Below are 19,917 nucleotides of genomic sequence, written 5' to 3' on the forward strand. Positions count from 1 at the left end.
GGCAAGTCGGGAGCAGGCTCTTGGAGTGCCGGGAGCCGGGTCCCAGTGCCTAAGGCCATACCACCCTGAACGCAGCAGATCTCGTCTGATCTCGGAAGCGAAGCAGGGTCTGTCCTGGTTAGTACTTGGATGGGAGACCGCCTGGGAATACCTGTTGGCTTTTGCTAGCGTCTCCTTTTGCATCGCCGCTCCGGCGTGGCTCCCTCTGCAGCCTCCCAGCCAGCCGCAGGTCCCCCTGACCAGCAGAGGGTCAGCCGCCCGGCACTACAAGCTGGCAGCCCCGGCCGCACACCAGGCCCGTGGGCCAGGGCTCCCCCCACACACCCTCCTCTCAGTCCTCTTCGGTCCCGCAGGCCGTCATCGCGAATCCTTCGCCGACTTGCGGTCGCCGCCACCGCCGCCTGCGCCAAAGCCACCGCCACCACCGGGCTCCCCCCCCCCACCCCCCCCCCCCCCCCCCCCCCCGCCAGCGCTGCCCTCGCCCCCGCCCCTGTCCCCGCCCCCGCCGCCGCCACCGCCAAACTCCCTCAAACTCCCTCCTGTGCTCTCCCCACCTCGGCCGCCAGCACCGCGCTCCCCATCTCCGCCACCAGTGCTGCCCTCTCCCCCACCCCCGCCCCCGCCGCCGCCATATCCGTACTCCCTCAATTCCCTCCTCCGCTCTCCCCGCCTCCAGCACCGCCATCTCCCCCGCCCCCGCCCCAGACCCCCGCAGCCACCATCGCCATACTCCCTCAGTCTCCCGCCTCTGCTCTCCCGGCCTCCGCCGCCAGCACCGCCCTCACGCCCTCCCCAGCCCCCGCTGCCGCCATTGCCGCACTCCCTCAATTCCCTCCTCTGCTCTCCCCGCCTCCAGCACCGCCATCTTCCCCGCCCCCGCCCCAGCCCCCGCCGCCACCAATGCCATACTCGCTCAGTCTCCCGCCTCTGCTCTCCTGGCCTCCGCCGCCAGCACCGCCCTCACGCCCTCCCCAGCCCCCGCCGCCACCGCCGCCGCCATCGGCCCCCGTGTCCCAGCGCCCACCGTCAAAGCCCCCATTGTCGCCGCCGCCATCGTCGCCCTGGCGCCATCCACGCGGTTGCCATCGCCTACCTCGCCACCCTCCCCTGCCTCCGCCGCCGCCGCCGCCGCCGCCGCCGCCGCAGCCGCCCCCGCCGCCGCCGCGGGATCCTCCCACAACTCCCAGGCCCAGGGTTGCCTGCTGGTGCAGGCCTCCACCAGCCTTGGGGCTGCGGTTGGGGGTAAACCTGGTGGCGGTAGGGGGGCGGGTTGTATGCCGGTCTGGGTGCGGGGAGTCCCAGGATGCCAGAGTTCCACGACTTCTGGCACCATCAGGGAAGTGGCAGTGTCCCATGGAGCCCCGGGTGGCGCGAAGGGGCCTCGCTGTCGGCCAGGAGTAGCCCGCCGCCCACGCCAGGGGCATTAGGAAGAGGCGGGGAGCCGGACTGGGGGGGGACGCGGTGCTGGCAGAGCCGGCCCGCGGGTCGATGCTCGCCACCGGAGCGGCTCATCTGCATGGCGGGCGCTCACGAGACAGGCCGGGAGCAGGCTCTTGGGGCGCGGGAGCCGGGTCCCAGCGTCTACGGCCATACCACCCTGAACGCGCCCGATCTCCTCTGAGCTCGGGAGCTAAGCAGGGAGGGGCCTGGTTAGTACTTGCATGGGAGACCTCCTGGGAATACCTGTAGGCTTTTGCTCGCCTCTCCTTTTGCGCCGCCGCCCCGGCGTGCCTCCCTCCGAATCCCTGCCGCCCCTTGCCCCTCTGCAACCCCTGCAGCCGCCCAGCCAGCCGAAGGTCCCGCTGGCCAGAGGAGGGACAGCCGCCCAGCACTACAAGCTCGCATCCCCGGCCGCACACCAGGCCTGTCGGCCAGGGCTCCCCCCCTCTCCCTCTTCTTAGTGCTCTTCGCCGAGGCAGGCCGTCAGCCTGCAGCAGTCAGCCGCGTCTAGTTCGCCGCCGCCGCCACCGCCATCGCAGGGCTCCCTCTCGCTCCCCGACCCTGCCGCCGCCGCAACCCCCAACGCCCAAGCCCAGGGCTGCCTGCCGGCGCAGGCTTCCACCAGGCTCTCTCCATCCCAGGACGTGCCGGTCCTTTGCACCTCGGCCCGAGCCCAGGGGACGCCCATCCCTGCGCCTGCCCCTGGGCCCCGAGACACAGGATCGGCGTGTCCTCGGGCAAACGGGACGCCCACCCGCCCCGCCCCACCGCAGTCTTCTGTCTCCGCGGGCAGGCACCTCTCCCCACACCCCCGCGCGTCCCCTCCCGTCTCCCACAAGAGCCAGGAGCCCTCCCTTCCCGCCGGCCACGGTGTCCCCGACACAAAGGGCACAAAGAGCCGGGACAAACCAGGGGACGGCGGGAGCAGCACCCCAACACACCACGCGCCATCGACTCCAGGGGAGACCGCCACAAGGGAAGAGCAGGCACGCAGGCACACAATCCTCACAACCAGGGTGCCTGGGGGCTGCCACTCTCCTCCCGCGGGCGGGTCCCTGGGCGGGGCTCAGAGCCCACTGGCCCTCCGGAGACCCTGGCGGCCCGCCCCGGGGGCTTCAATGGTGACTGCCAACGCCAGGGCAATGCCTCCTTGGCGGAGCCCAGCCCCGGGCACGACCACACTCCGGTGGAGAAGCCACCACTTCAACACAGCCTCAGTGCGTCTGTCCCAGTCCGTGTGCCCGAATGGGCGTCCCTCCCACCCTCCCCCACCCCATGTCTGTCTGGCTCTGTGACGTGCCTGTTGGGTTCTGGCTCTGGCTCAGGAGCTCTCTCCCCGCGTGCCAGCCCCCTCTTTCTCTGTCTCTGTCCATGTCTCTCTGTATGTCTAGACACATACATGTACATATACGTGTATATTTCCATCTCGCTCCCTCTTACTCCTCCTCCCGTTCTGTCTGTCTGTCCCTGTCCTGCGGGGACTCTAGTCCCTCTGCCCGCACAAGAACGCAGGATTTGGCGAGGCCAAGAAGGAACACCCACAGAGCCACGGATAGGGGGCTCATAGCACCATGTCTCACGGGCGGCTGGCTTGGAGACACGGCAAGCCGGAGCCGCCCGATCCCCCACCTGCTGGCCGATTCTCTGCCAACCAACAGACCCACCAAGCCGGCCCACTGCAGTCCGCGCCCCTCTGCAATTTGCAGTCCACCATCCGCGCTTCCTAGCTTGGCCACCGCAGCTCTGCCGGTGTCCAATGGCCAACTGGCAACAGCTGAAGGCCAAGCGGTAACAGCTGATGTCAGTGCAGCCCCACGCAGTACCCCCGTCCCCCGGTACCCCCGTCTCCCCGTCACCCCTGTCTCCGTTCCCCCGGTTCCCCGTCTTCCTGTCCCCCGTCTCCCGGGTCCCCCGTCCCCACGTTCCACCATCCCCCCTATTCCGGTCCCCCCCGTCCCCTGTTCCCCCCGTCCCCTGATCCCCCTGTTCCCCCGTACCCCCATCCACCCTCTCCCAGTCCACCCGTCCCCCGGTGCCCCCGTCCCCCCAGTGCCCCATCCCCCGTCCCCCGCTCCCCCGTCCCCCCAGTCCCCCCACGCCCCTGGTCCACCCGTCCCCCATTCCCTCGTCTCCCGTTCCCCCCCTTCCCGGGTCCCCCGACCCCCGTTCCCCCGTCTCCCGGTCCTCCGTCTCGCGGTCCACCTGTCCCCCGGTCCCCCAGTCCCAACGTCTCCCCGTCCCCCCGTCCCTCCTTCGCCTGGTCCCCCCGTCCCCCCATACCCCCGGTCTCCCGTTCCCCGGTCCCCCGTCTCCTGGTCCCCCGGTCCCCCGGTTCCCCCGGCGCCCAGGCGCCCTTCTACCGGTCCCCCCGTTCCCCGGTCGCCCCGTCTCCCGGTCCCCAGTCTCCCGGTCCCCTGTCTCCCGGTCGCCCGGTCTTCCGGTCCCCCGGTCCTCCGTCCAGTGTTACCCCCTTCCCCCGGTCCCCCGGTCCCCCCATCTCCCTGTCCCTCTGTCTCCCGGTCCGGCCGCACACCCATCCCCCCGTCTCCCGGTCCCCCGTCTCCCGGTCGCCCGGTCCCCAGGTCCCCCGTCTCCCGGTCCCCTCATCCCCTGGACCCCCAACCCCCGGTCCCTGGTCCCCCGGTCCCCCAGTCCCCCGGTTCCCCCATCGCCCTGGCCCCCGTCTACCGATCCCCCAGTTCTCCGTTCGCCCCGTCTTCCGGTCCTCCCGTCCCACAGTCTCCCGTCTCCCGGTGTCCCATCTCCCGGTCACCCCGTCCCCGGTCCCCCGTCTCGCGGTCCCCCGTCTCCTAGTCGCCCCGTTCCCCGGTACCCGATCTCCCGGTCCCCTCATCCCCCAGTCCCCCAACCCCCGGTCCCCCGGTCCCCCCGTCCCCCGGTCCCCGGTCCCCCGGTCCCCCCATCTCCCGGTCCACTGGTACCCCCGTCCCCCCAGTCCATTCATGCCCCTGGTCACCCCGTCGCCCGGTCCCCTATCCCCCGGTCCCCCCAACCTCCGGTCCCCCGGTCCGCGGGTCCCCTGGTCCCCCCATCCGCCGTTCCCCCGGTCCCCCCCGTCTCCGTTGCCCCGGTCCCCCCGTCCCCCGGTCCCCCCGTACCCCGGTCCCCCCGACCCTCCAGTCCCCCTGTCCCTCTGTCTCCCGGTCCCCCCGTCACCCCGTCCCCCCGGCCCCAGGTCCCCCATCTCCCGGTCCCCCCGTCTCACGGTCCCCCGTTCCCCCGTTTCCCGGTCCCCCCCTCCCCATGTCCCTCGTCCCCCAGTACCCTCGTACTCCTGTCCCTCCATCCACCGGTCTCCTGGTCCCTCCGTCCCACCGTCCGCCAGTCCCACCGTCCTCTCATTCCCCCAATCCCCCAGTCCCCCAGTCTCCCTGTCCCCCAATTCCCCGGTCTCCCTTTCCCCTGGTACCGTGTCCCCCCATCTCCCGGTCCCCCCGTCCCCTGGTCCCACTGTCTCCCAGTACCCAGTCCCCCTGTCCCCCCGGTCCCCCGGTCCCCTTGTCCCCCCATCCCCCAGTCCCCCCGTCCCCCCGGCCCTCTCGTACTCCCGTCCCCCCATCTTCCGGTCACCCCTTCCCCCCGTCCCACATGCCCCCGTCTCCCAGACCCCCCGTCCCCCGGTTCTCCCAGTTCCAACGGTCTCCCTGTCCCCCTGCCACCCTTCCCCCATCTCCTGGTACCCGGTCCCCCGGTACCCCCGCCCCGGGTTCCTACAGTCCCACCGTTCTCCCTGTCCCCCCCCTTACACCCGTCTCCCGGTCCCCTGTCCCCCGGTCCTCCCATCCCCCGGTCCCCCTGTCCCCCCGTTCTGTCTGTCGGTCCCTGTCCTGCGGGGACTCTAGTCCCTCTGCCCGCACAAGAACCCAGGATTTGGCGAGGCCAAGAAGGAACACCAACAGAGCCACGGATAGGGGGCTCATAGCACCATGTCTCACGGGCGGCTGGCTTGGAGACACGGCAAGCCGGAGCCGCCCGATCCCCAACCTGCCGGACGATTCTCTGCCAACCAACAGACCCACCAAGCCGGCCCACTGCAGTCCGCGCCCCTCTGCAATTTGCAGTCCACCATCCGCGCTTCCTACCTTGGCCACCGCAGCTCTGCCAGTGGCCAATGGCCAACTGGCAACAGCTGATGGCCAAGCGGTAACAGCTGATGTCCGTGCAGCCCTCACGCAGCACCCCTCCACGCGAGGCCCAGAGCCTGGAAAGTGCTCTCTGCAAGTCTGTCCCCACAGTCCCCGTCTGTCTCTCTCCGCCTACCTCTTGCTCCGTCTCTGGCCTTCTCTCATCCTCTCTCTCAACACCCTGGGTCAGGAGAGGTGATGTGTAGCCAGTGAAGTGACCAGTGATCGGGCGGGACGCCGGTCGCTGATGAGGGGCGAGGGCCCAGACAGAAGGCTGTGTGACGAAGGGTGGCGGCAGTCTGGAGGTGCTGCCCCCTGGTCGCGGGTGGCTCTCCCTGGCTTTGGGCCAGTGGGTGGGGCCGGCCAGGGCCAGGGCCTGGGTCGCACGTCCCTAGGGTGGAGGGGACTGAGAGGACCCTGCGACCCCCTCGGTGGCCCTGAGTGGTGGGGACAGCACAGCAGCAAGGGGGGTGTGCGGTTGTGGGGCTGGGGGGGGGGATGAGAGGGGTTGGGGTAGGGGGGCGTGGTAAAAGCCATTCCGGGCGTGGGGAGTCCCAGGATGCCAGGGCGCCCAGACATATGTCACAGTCAGGGAAGTGACAGAGGCCTGTGGAGCCACTGGGGGGCGCGAAGGGGCCTCGCTGCGGGCCAGGAGTAGCTCGTCGCCCACACCAGCGGCGACCGGAGGAGGCGGGGAGCGGGCGGGAGGCACTCGGGCAGACATGCTCGCCACCCGAGCGGCCCAGCAGCATGGCGCGTGCGCTCAGGAGGCAAGTCGGGAGCAGGCTCTTGGAGTGCCGGGAGCCGGGTCCCAGTGCCTAAGGCCATACCACCCTGAACGCAGCAGATCTCGTCTGATCTCGGAAGCGAAGCAGGGTCTGTCCTGGTTAGTACTTGGATGGGAGACCGCCTGGGAATACCTGTTGGCTTTTGCTAGCGTCTCCTTTTGCATCGCCGCTCCGGCGTGGCTCCCTCTGCAGCCTCCCAGCCAGCCGCAGGTCCCCCTGACCAGCAGAGGGTCAGCCGCCCGGCACTACAAGCTGGCAGCCCCGGCCGCACACCAGGCCCGTGGGCCAGGGCTCCCCCCACACACCCTCCTCTCAGTCCTCTTCGGTCCCGCAGGCCGTCATCGCGAATCCTTCGCCGACTCGCGGTCGCCGCCACCGCCGCCTGCGCCAAAGCCACCGCCACCACCGGGCTCCCCACCCCCTCCACCCCCCCCCCCCCCCCCCCGCCAGCGCTGCCCTCGCCCCCGCCCCTGTCCCCGCCCCCGCCGCCGCCACCGCCAAACTCCCTCAAACTCCCTCCTGTGCTCTCCCCACCTCGGCCGCCAGCACCGCGCTCCCCATCTCCGCCACCAGTGCTGCCCTCTCCCCCACCCCCGCCCCCGCCGCCGCCATATCCGTACTCCCTCAATTCCCTCCTCCGCTCTCCCCGCCTCCAGCACCGCCATCTCCCCCGCCCCCGCCCCAGACCCCCGCAGCCACCATCGCCATACTCCCTCAGTCTCCCGCCTCTGCTCTCCCGGCCTCCGCCGCCAGCACCGCCCTCACGCCCTCCCCAGCCCCCGCTGCCGCCATTGCCGCACTCCCTCAATTCCCTCCTCTGCTCTCCCCGCCTCCAGCACCGCCATCTTCCCCGCCCCCGCCCCAGCCCCCGCCGCCACCAATGCCATACTCGCTCAGTCTCCCGCCTCTGCTCTCCTGGCCTCCGCCGCCAGCACCGCCCTCACGCCCTCCCCAGCCCCCGCCGCCACCGCCGCCGCCATCGGCCCCCGTGTCCCAGCGCCCACCGTCAAAGCCCCCATTGTCGCCGCCGCCATCGTCGCCCTGGCGCCATCCACGCGGTTGCCATCGCCTACCTCGCCACCCTCCCCTGCCTCCGCCGCCGCCGCCGCCGCCGCCGCCGCCGCAGCCGCCCCCGCCGCCGCCGCGGGATCCTCCCACAACTCCCAGGCCCAGGGTTGCCTGCTGGTGCAGGCCTCCACCAGCCTTGGGGCTGCGGTTGGGGGTAAACCTGGTGGCGGTAGGGGGGCGGGTTGTATGCCGGTCTGGGTGCGGGGAGTCCCAGGATGCCAGAGTTCCACGACTTCTGGCACCATCAGGGAAGTGGCAGTGTCCCATGGAGCCCCGGGTGGCGCGAAGGGGCCTCGCTGTCGGCCAGGAGTAGCCCGCCGCCCACGCCAGGGGCATTAGGAAGAGGCGGGGAGCCGGACTGGGGGGGGACGCGGTGCTGGCAGAGCCGGCCCGCGGGTCGATGCTCGCCACCGGAGCGGCTCATCTGCATGGCGGGCGCTCACGAGACAGGCCGGGAGCAGGCTCTTGGGGCGCGGGAGCCGGGTCCCAGCGTCTACGGCCATACCACCCTGAACGCGCCCGATCTCCTCTGAGCTCGGGAGCTAAGCAGGGAGGGGCCTGGTTAGTACTTGCATGGGAGACCTCCTGGGAATACCTGTAGGCTTTTGCTCGCCTCTCCTTTTGCGCCGCCGCCCCGGCGTGCCTCCCTCCGAATCCCTGCCGCCCCTTGCCCCTCTGCAACCCCTGCAGCCGCCCAGCCAGCCGAAGGTCCCCCTGGCCAGAGGAGGGACAGCCGCCCAGCACTACAAGCTCGCATCCCCGGCCGCACACCAGGCCTGTCGGCCAGGGCTCCCCCCCTCTCCCTCTTCTTAGTGCTCTTCGCCGAGGCAGGCCGTCAGCCTGCAGCAGTCAGCCGCGTCTAGGTCGCCGCCGCCGCCACCGCCATCGCAGGGCTCCCTCTCGCTCCCCGACCCTGCCGCCGCCGCAACCCCCAACGCCCAAGCCCAGGGCTGCCTGCCGGCGCAGGCTTCCACCAGGCTCTCTCCATCCCAGGACGTGCCGGTCCTTTGCACCTCGGCCCGAGCCCAGGGGACGCCCATCCCTGCGCCTGCCCCTGGGCCCCGAGACACAGGATCGGCGTGTCCTCGGGCAAACGGGACGCCCACCCGCCCCGCCCCACCGCAGTCTTCTGTCTCCGCGGGCAGGCACCTCTCCCCACACCCCCGCGCGTCCCCTCCCGTCTCCCACAAGAGGCAGGAGCCCTCCCTTCCCGCCGGCCACGGTGTCCCCGACACAAAGGGCACAAAGAGCCGGGACAAACCAGGGGACGGCGGGAGCAGCACCCCAACACACCACGCGCCATCGACTCCAGGGGAGACCGCCACAAGGGAAGAGCAGGCACGCAGGCACACAATCCTCACAACCAGGGTGCCTGGGGGCTGCCACTCTCCTCCCGCGGGCGGGTCCCTGGGCGGGGCTCAGAGCCCACTGGCCCTCCGGAGACCCTGGCGGCCCGCCCCGGGGGCTTCAATGGTGACTGCCAACGCCAGGGCAATGCCTCCTTGGCGGAGCCCAGCCCCGGGCACGACCACACTCCGGTGGAGAAGCCACCACTTCAACACAGCCTCAGTGCGTCTGTCCCAGTCCGTGTGCCCGAATGGGCGTCCCTCCCACCCTCCCCCACCCCATGTCTGTCTGGCTCTGTGACGTGCCTGTTGGGTTCTGGCTCTGGCTCAGGAGCTCTCTCCCCGCGTGCCAGCCCCCTCTTTCTCTGTCTCTGTCCATGTCTCTCTGTATGTCTAGACACATACATGTACATATACGTGTATATTTCCATCTCGCTCCCTCTTACTCCTCCTCCCGTTCTGTCTGTCTGTCCCTGTCCTGCGGGGACTCTAGTCCCTCTGCCCGCACAAGAACGCAGGATTTGGCGAGGCCAAGAAGGAACACCCACAGAGCCACGGATAGGGGGCTCATAGCACCATGTCTCACGGGCGGCTGGCTTGGAGACACGGCAAGCCGGAGCCGCCCGATCCCCCACCTGCTGGCCGATTCTCTGCCAACCAACAGACCCACCAAGCCGGCCCACTGCAGTCCGCGCCCCTCTGCAATTTGCAGTCCACCATCCGCGCTTCCTAGCTTGGCCACCGCAGCTCTGCCGGTGTCCAATGGCCAACTGGCAACAGCTGAAGGCCAAGCGGTAACAGCTGATGTCAGTGCAGCCCCACGCAGTACCCCCGTCCCCCGGTACCCCCGTCTCCCCGTCACCCCTGTCTCCGTTCCCCCGGTTCCCCGTCTTCCTGTCCCCCGTCTCCCGGGTCCCCCGTCCCCACGTTCCACCATCCCCCCTATTCCGGTCCCCCCCGTCCCCTGTTCCCCCCGTCCCCTGATCCCCCTGTTCCCCCGTACCCCCATCCACCCTCTCCCAGTCCACCCGTCCCCCGGTGCCCCCGTCCCCCCAGTGCCCCATCCCCCGTCCCCCGCTCCCCCGTCCCCCCAGTCCCCCCACGCCCCTGGTCCACCCGTCCCCCATTCCCTCGTCTCCCGTTCCCCCCCTCCCCGGGTCCCCCGACCCCCGTTCCCCCGTCTCCCGGTCCTCCGTCTCGCGGTCCACCTGTCCCCCGGTCCCCCAGTCCCAACGTCTCCCCGTCCCCACGTCCCTCCTTCGCCTGGTCTCCCCGTCCCCCCATACCCCCGGTCTCCCGTTCCCCCGTCCCCCGTCTCCTGGTCCCCCGGTCCCCCGGTTCCCCCGGCGCCCAGGCGCCCTTCTACCGGTCCCCCCGTTCCCCGGTCGCCCCGTCTCCCGGTCCCCAGTCTCCCGGTCCCCTGTCTCCCGGTCGCCCGGTCTTCCGGTCCCCTGGTCCTCCGTCCAGTGTTACCCCCTTCCCCCGGTCCCCCGGTCCCCCCATCTCCCTGTCCGTCTGTCTCCCGGTCCGGCCGCACACCCATCCCCCCGTCTCCCGGTCCCCCGTCTCCCGGTCGCCCGGTCCCCAGGTCCCCCGTCTCCCGGTCCCCTCATCCCCTGGACCCCCAACCCCCGGTCCCTGGTCCCCCGGTCCCCCAGTCCCCCGGTTCCCCCATCGCCCTGGCCCCCGTCTACCGATCCCCCAGTTCTCCGTTCGCCCCGTCTTCCGGTCCTCCCGTCCCACAGTCTCCCGTCTCCCGGTGTCCCATCTCCCGGTCACCCCGTCCCCGGTCCCCCGTCTCGCGGTCCCCCGTCTCCTAGTCGCCCCGTTCCCCGGTACCCGATCTCCCGGTCCCCTCATCCCCCAGTCCCCCAACCCCCGGTCCCCCGGTCCCCCCGTCCCCCGGTCCCCGGTCCCCCGGTCCCCCCATCTCCCGGTCCACTGGTACCCCCGTCCCCCCAGTCCATTCATGCCCCTGGTCACCCCGTCGCCCGGTCCCCTATCCCCCGGTCCCCCCAACCTCCGGTCCCCCGGTCCGCGGGTCCCCTGGTCCCCCCATCCGCCGTTCCCCCGGTCCCCCCCGTCTCCGTTGCCCCGGTCCCCCCGTCCCCCGGTCCCCCCGTACCCCGGTCCCCCCGACCCTCCAGTCCCCCTGTCCCTCTGTCTCCCGGTCCCCCCGTCACCCCGTCCCCCCGGCCCCAGGTCCCCCATCTCCCGGTCCCCCCGTCTCACGGTCCCCCGTTCCCCCGTTTCCCGGTCCCCCCCTCCCCATGTCCCTCGTCCCCCAGTACCCTCGTACTCCTGTCCCTCCATCCACCGGTCTCCTGGTCCCTCCGTCCCACCGTCCGCCAGTCCCACCGTCCTCTCATTCCCCCAATCCCCCAGTCCCCCAGTCTCCCTGTCCCCCAATTCCCCGGTCTCCCTTTCCCCTGGTACCGTGTCCCCCCATCTCCCGGTCCCCCCGTCCCCTGGTCCCACTGTCTCCCAGTACCCAGTCCCCCTGTCCCCCCGGTCCCCCGGTCCCCTTGTCCCCCCATCCCCCAGTCCCCCCGTCCCCCCGGCCCTCTCGTACTCCCGTCCCCCCATCTTCCGGTCACCCCTTCCCCCCGTCCCACATGCCCCCGTCTCCCAGACCCCCCGTCCCCCGGTTCTCCCAGTTCCAACGGTCTCCCTGTCCCCCTGCCACCCTTCCCCCATCTCCTGGTACCCCGTACCCCGGTACCCCAGCCCCGGGTTCCTACAGTCCCACCGTTCTCCCTGTCCCCCCCCTTACACCCGTCTCCCGGTCCCCTGTCCCCCGGTCCTCCCATCCCCCGGTCCCCCTGTCCCCCCATTCTGTCTGTCGGTCCCTGTCCTGCGGGGACTCTAGTCCCTCTGCCCGCACAAGAACGCAGGATTTGGCGAGGCCAAGAAGGAACACCAACAGAGCCACGGATTGGGGGCTCATAGAACCATGTCTCACGGGCTGCTGGCTTGGAGACACGGCAAGCCGGAGCCGCCCGATCCCCAACCTGCCGGACGATTCTCTGCCAACCAACAGACCCACCAAGCCGGCCCACTGCAGTCCGCGCCCCTCTGCAATTTGCAGTCCACCATCCGCGCTTCCTACCTTGGCCACCGCAGCTCTGCCAGTGGCCAATGGCCAACTGGCAACAGCTGATGGCCAAGCGGTAACAGCTGATGTCCGTGCAGCCCCCACGCAGCACCCCTCCACGCGAGGCCCAGAGCCTGGAAAGTGCTCTCTGCAAGTCTGTCCCCACAGTCCCTGTCTGTCTCTCTCCGCCTACCTCTTGCTCCGTCTCTGGCCTTCTCTCATCCTCTCTCTCAACACCCTGGGTCAGAGGAGGTGATGTGTAGCCAGTGAAGTGACCAGTGATCGGGCGGGACGCCGGTCGCTGATGAGGGGCGAGGGCCCAGACAGAAGGCTGTGTGACGAAGGGTGGCGGCAGTCTGGAGGTGCTGCCCCCTGGTCGCGGGTGGCTCTCCCTGGCTTTGGGCCAGTGGGTGGGGCCGGCCAGGGCCAGGGCCTGGGTCGCACGTCCCTAGGGTGGAGGGGACTGAGAGGACCCTGCGACCCCCTCGGTGGCCCTGAGTGGTGGGGACAGCACAGCAGCAAGGGGGGTGTGCGGTTGTGGGGCTGGGGGGGGGGGATGAGAGGGGTTGGGGTAGGGGGCGTGGTAAAAGCCATTCCGGGCGTGGGGAGTCCCAGGATGCCAGGGCGCCCAGACATATGTCACAGTCAGGGAAGTGACAGAGGCCTGTGGAGCCACTGGGGGGCGCGAAGGGGCCTCGCTGCGGGCCAGGAGTAGCTCGTCGCCCACACCAGCGGCGACCGGAGGAGGCGGGGAGCGGGCGGGAGGCACTCGGGCAGACATGCTCGCCACCCGAGCGGCCCAGCAGCATGGCGCGTGCGCTCAGGAGGCAAGTCGGGAGCAGGCTCTTGGAGTGCCGGGAGCCGGGTCCCAGTGCCTAAGGCCATACCACCCTGAACGCAGCAGATCTCGTCTGATCTCGGAAGCGAAGCAGGGTCTGTCCTGGTTAGTACTTGGATGGGAGACCGCCTGGGAATACCTGTTGGCTTTTGCTAGCGTCTCCTTTTGCATCGCCGCTCCGGCGTGGCTCCCTCTGCAGCCTCCCAGCCAGCCGCAGGTCCCCCTGACCAGCAGAGGGTCAGCCGCCCGGCACTACAAGCTGGCAGCCCCGGCCGCACACCAGGCCCGTGGGCCAGGGCTCCCCCCACACACCCTCCTCTCAGTCCTCTTCGGTCCCGCAGGCCGTCATCGCGAATCCTTCGCCGACTCGCGGTCGCCGCCACCGCCGCCTGCGCCAAAGCCACCGCCACCACCGGGCTCCCCACCCCCCCCACCCCCCCACCCCCCCCCCCCCGCCAGCGCTGCCCTCGCCCCCGCCCCTGTCCCCGCCCCCGCCGCCGCCACCGCCAAACTCCCTCAAACTCCCTCCTGTGCTCTCCCCACCTCGGCCGCCAGCACCGCGCTCCCCATCTCCGCCACCAGTGCTGCCCTCTCCCCCACCCCCGCCCCCGCCGCCGCCATATCCGTACTCCCTCAATTCCCTCCTCCGCTCTCCCCGCCTCCAGCACCGCCATCTCCCCCGCCCCCGCCCCTGACCCCCGCAGCCACCATCGCCATACTCCCTCAGTCTCCCGCCTCTGCTCTCCCGGCCTCCGCCGCCAGCACCGCCCTCACGCCCTCCCCAGCCCCCGCTGCCGCCATTGCCGCACTCCCTCAATTCCCTCCTCTGCTCTCCCCGCCTCCAGCACCGCCATCTTCCCCGCCCCCGCCCCAGCCCCCGCCGCCACCAATGCCATACTCGCTCAGTCTCCCGCCTCTGCTCTCCCGGCCTCCGCCGCCAGCACCGCCCTCACGCCCTCCCCAGCCCCCGCCGCCACCGCCGCCGCCATCGGCCCCCGTGTCCCAGCGCCCACCGTCAAAGCCCCCATTGTCGCCGCCGCCATCGTCGCCCTGGCGCCATCCACGCGGTTGCCATCGCCTACCTCGCCACCCTCCCCTGCCTCCGCCGCCGCCGCCGCCGCCGCCGCAGCCGCCCCCGCCGCCGCCGCGGGGTCCTCCCACAACTCCCAGGCCCAGGGTTGCCTGCTGGTGCAGGCCTCCACCAGCCTTGGGGCTGCGGTTGGGGGTAAACCTGGTGGCGGTAGGGGGGCGGGTTGTATGCCGGTCTGGGTGCGGGGAGTCCCAGGATGCCAGAGTTCCACGACTTCTGGCACCATCAGGGAAGTGGCAGTGTCCCATGGAGCCCCGGGTGGCGCGAAGGGGCCTCGCTGTCGGCCAGGAGTAGCCCGCCGCCCACGCCAGGGGCATTAGGAAGAGGCGGGGAGCCGGACTGGGGGGGGACGCGGTGCTGGCAGAGCCGGCCCGCGGGTCGATGCTCGCCACCGGAGCGGCTCATCTGCATGGCGGGCGCTCACGAGACAGGCCGGGAGCAGGCTCTTGGGGCGCGGGAGCCGGGTCCCAGCGTCTACGGCCATACCACCCTGAACGCGCCCGATCTCCTCTGATCTCGGGAGCTAAGCAGGGAGGGGCCTGGTTAGTACTTGCATGGGAGACCTCCTGGGAATACCTGTAGGCTTTTGCTCGCCTCTCCTTTTGCGCCGCCGCCCCGGCGTGCCTCCCTCCGAATCCCTGCCGCCCCTTGCCCCTCTGCAACCCCTGCAGCCGCCCAGCCAGCCGAAGGTCCCGCTGGCCAGAGGAGGGACAGCCGCCCAGCACTACAAGCTCGCATCCCCGGCCGCACACCAGGCCTGTCGGCCAGGGCTCCCCCCCTCTCCCTCTTCTTAGTGCTCTTCGCCGAGGCAGGCCGTCAGCCTGCAGCAGTCAGCCGCGTCTAGGTCGCCGCCGCCGCCACCGCCATCGCAGGGCTCCCTCTCGCTCCCCGACCCTGCCGCCGCCGCAACCCCCAACGCCCAAGCCCAGGGCTGCCTGCCGGCGCAGGCTTCCACCAGGCTCTCTCCATCCCAGGACGTGCCGGTCCTTTGCACCTCGGCCCGAGCCCAGGGGACGCCCATCCCTGCGCCTGCCCCTGGGCCCCGAGACACAGGATCGGCGTGTCCTCGGGCAAACGGGACGCCCACCCGCCCCGCCCCACCGCAGTCTTCTGTCTCCGCGGGCAGGCACCTCTCCCCACACCCCCGCGCGTCCCCTCCCGTCTCCCACAAGAGGCAGGAGCCCTCCCTTCCCGCCGGCCACGGTGTCCCCGACACAAAGGGCACAAAGAGCCGGGACAAACCAGGGGACGGCGGGAGCAGCACCCCAACACACCACGCGCCATCGACTCCAGGGGAGACCGCCACAAGGGAAGAGCAGGCACGCAGGCACACAATCCTCACAACCAGGGTGCCTGGGGGCTGCCACTCTCCTCCCGCGGGCGGGTCCCTGGGCGGGGCTCAGAGCCCACTGGCCCTCCGGAGACCCTGGCGGCCCGCCCCGGGGGCTTCAATGGTGACTGCCAACGCCAGGGCAATGCCTCCTTGGCGGAGCCCAGCCCCGGGCACGACCACACTCCGGTGGAGAAGCCACCACTTCAACACAGCCTCAGTGCGTCTGTCCCAGTCCGTGTGCCCGAATGGGCGTCCCTCCCACCCTCCCCCACCCCATGTCTGTCTGGCTCTGTGACGTGCCTGTTGGGTTCTGGCTCTGGCTCAGGAGCTCTCTCCCCGCGTGCCAGCCCCCTCTTTCTCTGTCTCTGTCCATGTCTCTCTGTATGTCTAGACACATACATGTACATATACGTGTATATTTCCATCTCGCTCCCTCTTACTCCTCCTCCCGTTCTGTCTGTCTGTCCCTGTCCTGCGGGGACTCTAGTCCCTCTGCCCGCACAAGAACGCAGGATTTGGCGAGGCCAAGAAGGAACACCCACAGAGCCACGGATAGGGGGCTCATAGCACCATGTCTCACGGGCGGCTGGCTTGGAGACACGGCAAGCCGGAGCCGCCCGATCCCCCACCTGCTGGCCGATTCTCTGCCAACCAACAGACCCACCAAGCCGGCCCACTGCAGTCCGCGCCCCTCTGCAATTTGCAGTCCACCATCCGCGCTTCCTAGCTTGGCCACCGCAGCTCTGCCGGTGTCCAATGGCCAACTGGCAACAGCTGAAGGCCAAGCGGTAACAGCTGATGTCAGTGCAGCCCCACGCAGTACCCCCGTCCCCCGGTACCCCCGTCTCCCCGTCACCCCTGTCTCCGTTCCCCCGGTTCCCCGTCTTCCTGTCCCCCGTCTCCCGGGTCCCCCGTCCCCACGTTCCACCATCCCCCCTATTCCGGTCCCCCCCGTCCCCTGTTCCCCCCGTCCCCTGATCCCCCTGTTCCCCCGTACCCCCATCCACCCTCTCCCAGTCCACCCGTCCCCCGGTGCCCCCGTCCCCCCAGTGCCCCATCCCCCGTCCCCCGCTCCCCCGTCCCCCCAGTCCCCCCACGCCCCTGGTCCACCCGTCCCCCATTCCCTCGTCTCCCGTTCCCCCCCTCCCCGGGTCCCCCGACCCCCGTTCCCCCGTCTCCCGGTCCTCCGTCTCGCGGTCCACCTGTCCCCCGGTCCCCCAGTCCCAACGTCTCCCCGTCCCCACGTCCCTCCTTCGCCTGGTCCCCCCGTCCCCCCATACCCCCGGTCTCCCGTTCCCCCGTCCCCCGTCTCCTGGTCCCCCGGTCCCCCGGTTCCCCCGGCGCCCAGGCGCCCTTCTACCGGTCCCCCCGTTCCCCGGTCGCCCCGTCTCCCGGTCCCCAGTCTCCCGGTCCCCTGTCTCCCGGTCGCCCGGTCTTCCGGTCCCCTGGTCCTCCGTCCAGTGTTACCCCCTTCCCCCGGTCCCCCGGTCCCCCCATCTCCCTGTCCGTCTGTCTCCCGGTCCGGCCGCACACCCATCCCCCCGTCTCCCGGTCCCCCGTCTCCCGGTCGCCCGGTCCCCAGGTCCCCCGTCTCCCGGTCCCCTCATCCCCTGGACCCCCAACCCCCGGTCCCTGGTCCCCCGGTCCCCCAGTCCCCCGGTTCCCCCATCGCCCTGGCCCCCGTCTACCGATCCCCCAGTTCTCCGTTCGCCCCGTCTTCCGGTCCTCCCGTCCCACAGTCTCCCGTCTCCCGGTGTCCCATCTCCCGGTCACCCCGTCCCCGGTCCCCCGTCTCGCGGTCCCCCGTCTCCTAGTCGCCCCGTTCCCCGGTACCCGATCTCCCGGTCCCCTCATCCCCCAGTCCCCCAACCCCCGGTCCCCCGGTCCCCCCGTCCCCCGGTCCCCGGTCCCCCGGTCCCCCCATCTCCCGGTCCACTGGTACCCCCGTCCCCCCAGTCCATTCATGCCCCTGGTCACCCCGTCGCCCGGTCCCCTATCCCCCGGTCCCCCCAACCTCCGGTCCCCCGGTCCGCGGGTCCCCTGGTCCCCCCATCCGCCGTTCCCCCGGTCCCCCCCGTCTCCGTTGCCCCGGTCCCCCCGTCCCCCGGTCCCCCCGTACCCCGGTCCCCCCGACCCTCCAGTCCCCCTGTCCCTCTGTCTCCCGGTCCCCCCGTCACCCCGTCCCCCCGGCCCCAGGTCCCCCATCTCCCGGTCCCCCCGTCTCACGGTCCCCCGTTCCCCCGTTTCCCGGTCCCCCCCTCCCCATGTCCCTCGTCCCCCAGTACCCTCGTACTCCTGTCCCTCCATCCACCGGTCTCCTGGTCCCTCCGTCCCACCGTCCGCCAGTCCCACCGTCCTCTCATTCCCCCAATCCCCCAGTCCCCCAGTCTCCCTGTCCCCCAATTCCCCGGTCTCCCTTTCCCCTGGTACCGTGTCCCCCCATCTCCCGGTCCCCCCGTCCCCTGGTCCCACTGTCTCCCAGTACCCAGTCCCCCTGTCCCCCCGGTCCCCCGGTCCCCTTGTCCCCCCATCCCCCAGTCCCCCCGTCCCCCCGGCCCTCTCGTACTCCCGTCCCCCCATCTTCCGGTCACCCCTTCCCCCCGTCCCACATGCCCCCGTCTCCCAGACCCCCCGTCCCCCGGTTCTCCCAGTTCCAACGGTCTCCCTGTCCCCCTGCCACCCTTCCCCCATCTCCTGGTACCCCGTCCCCCGGTACCCCAGCCCCGGGTTCCTACAGTCCCACCGTTCTCCCTGTCCCCCCCCTTACACCCGTCTCCCGGTCCCCTGTCCCCCGGTCCTCCCATCCCCCGGTCCCCCTGTCCCCCCATTCTGTCTGTCGGTCCCTGTCCTGCGGGGACTCTAGTCCCTCTGCCCGCACAAGAACGCAGGATTTGGCGAGGCCAAGAAGGAACACCAACAGAGCCACGGATTGGGGGCTCATAGAACCATGTCTCACGGGCTGCTGGCTTGGAGACACGGCAAGCCGGAGCCGCCCGATCCCCAACCTGCCGGACGATTCTCTGCCAACCAACAGACCCACCAAGCCGGCCCACTGCAGTCCGCGCCCCTCTGCAATTTGCAGTCCACCATCCGCGCTTCCTACCTTGGCCACCGCAGCTCTGCCAGTGGCCAATGGCCAACTGGCAACAGCTGATGGCCAAGCGGTAACAGCTGATGTCCGTGCAGCCCCCACGCAGCACCCCTCCACGCGAGGCCCAGAGCCTGGAAAGTGCTCTATGCAAGTCTGTCCCCACAGTCCCTGTCTGTCTCTCTCCGCCTACCTCTTGCTCCGTCTCTGGCCTTCTCTCATCCTCTCTCTCAACACCCTGGGTCAGAGGAGGTGATGTGTAGCCAGTGAAGTGACCAGTGATCGGGCGGGACGCCGGTCGCTGATGAGGGGCGAGGGCCCAGACAGAAGGCTGTGTGACGAAGGGTGGCGGCAGTCTGGAGGTGCTGCCCCCTGGTCGCGGGTGGCTCTCCCTGGCTTTGGGCCAGTGGGTGGGGCCGGCCAGGGCCAGGGCCTGGGTCGCACGTCCCTAGGGTGGAGGGGACTGAGAGGACCCTGCGACCCCCTCGGTGGCCCTGAGTGGTGGGGACAGCACAGCAGCAAGGGGGGTGTGCGGTTGTGGGGCTGGGGGGGGGGGATGAGAGGGGTTGGGGTAGGGGGCGTGGTAAAAGCCATTCCGGGCGTGGGGAGTCCCAGGATGCCAGGGCGCCCAGACATATGTCACAGTCAGGGAAGTGACAGAGGCCTGTGGAGCCACTGGGGGGCGCGAAGGGGCCTCGCTGCGGGCCAGGAGTAGCTCGTCGCCCACACCAGCGGCGACCGGAGGAGGCGGGGAGCGGGCGGGAGGCACTCGGGCAGACATGCTCGCCACCCGAGCGGCCCAGCAGCATGGCGCGTGCGCTCAGGAGGCAAGTCGGGAGCAGGCTCTTGGAGTGCCGGGAGCCGGGTCCCAGTGCCTAAGGCCATACCACCCTGAACGCAGCAGATCTCGTCTGATCTCGGAAGCGAAGCAGGGTCTGTCCTGGTTAGTACTTGGATGGGAGACCGCCTGGGAATACCTGTTGGCTTTTGCTAGCGTCTCCTTTTGCATCGCCGCTCCGGCGTGGCTCCCTCTGCAGCCTCCCAGCCAGCCGCAGGTCCCCCTGACCAGCAGAGGGTCAGCCGCCCGGCACTACAAGCTGGCAGCCCCGGCCGCACACCAGGCCCGTGGGCCAGGGCTCCCCCCACACACCCTCCTCTCAGTCCTCTTCGGTCCCGCAGGCCGTCATCGCGAATCCTTCGCCGACTCGCGGTCGCCGCCACCGCCGCCTGCGCCAAAGCCACCGCCACCACCGGGCTCCCCACCCCCCCCACCCCCCCACCCCCCCCCCCCCCCCCCGCCAGCGCTGCCCTCGCCCCCGCCCCTGTCCCCGCCCCCGCCGCCGCCACCGCCAAACTCCCTCAAACTCCCTCCTGTGCTCTCCCCACCTCGGCCGCCAGCACCGCGCTCCCCATCTCCGCCACCAGTGCTGCCCTCTCCCCCACCCCCGCCCCCGCCGCCGCCATATCCGTACTCCCTCAATTCCCTCCTCCGCTCTCCCCGCCTCCAGCACCGCCATCTCCCCCGCCCCCGCCCCTGACCCCCGCAGCCACCATCGCCATACTCCCTCAGTCTCCCGCCTCTGCTCTCCCGGCCTCCGCCGCCAGCACCGCCCTCACGCCCTCCCCAGCCCCCGCTGCCGCCATTGCCGCACTCCCTCAATTCCCTCCTCTGCTCTCCCCGCCTCCA

General features: G+C 70.9%; 7 pseudogenes; all 7 read left to right on the forward strand.

The window, feature by feature from the left end:
* Positions 1 to 47: 47 nt before the first annotated feature.
* Positions 48 to 167, forward strand: LOC148756773 (5S ribosomal RNA; annotated as a pseudogene).
* Positions 168 to 1,579: 1,412 nt separating this feature from the next.
* Positions 1,580 to 1,699, forward strand: LOC148756774 (5S ribosomal RNA; annotated as a pseudogene).
* A 4,702-nt stretch (positions 1,700 to 6,401) lies between these two features.
* Positions 6,402 to 6,521, forward strand: LOC148756775 (5S ribosomal RNA; annotated as a pseudogene).
* A 1,411-nt stretch (positions 6,522 to 7,932) lies between these two features.
* LOC148756776 (5S ribosomal RNA) lies at positions 7,933 to 8,052 on the forward strand (annotated as a pseudogene).
* Positions 8,053 to 12,754: 4,702 nt separating this feature from the next.
* On the forward strand, positions 12,755 to 12,874 carry LOC148756777 (5S ribosomal RNA; annotated as a pseudogene).
* Positions 12,875 to 14,281: 1,407 nt separating this feature from the next.
* Positions 14,282 to 14,401, forward strand: LOC148756778 (5S ribosomal RNA; annotated as a pseudogene).
* Positions 14,402 to 19,103: 4,702 nt separating this feature from the next.
* LOC148756779 (5S ribosomal RNA) lies at positions 19,104 to 19,223 on the forward strand (annotated as a pseudogene).
* Positions 19,224 to 19,917: the final 694 nt, after the last annotated feature.

This window comes from Rhinolophus sinicus, chromosome 11 (genome assembly GCF_057876585.1).
Source record: "Rhinolophus sinicus isolate RSI-liver-muscle chromosome 11, RSI-T2T, whole genome shotgun sequence".
NCBI lineage: Eukaryota > Metazoa > Chordata > Mammalia > Chiroptera > Rhinolophidae > Rhinolophus > Rhinolophus sinicus.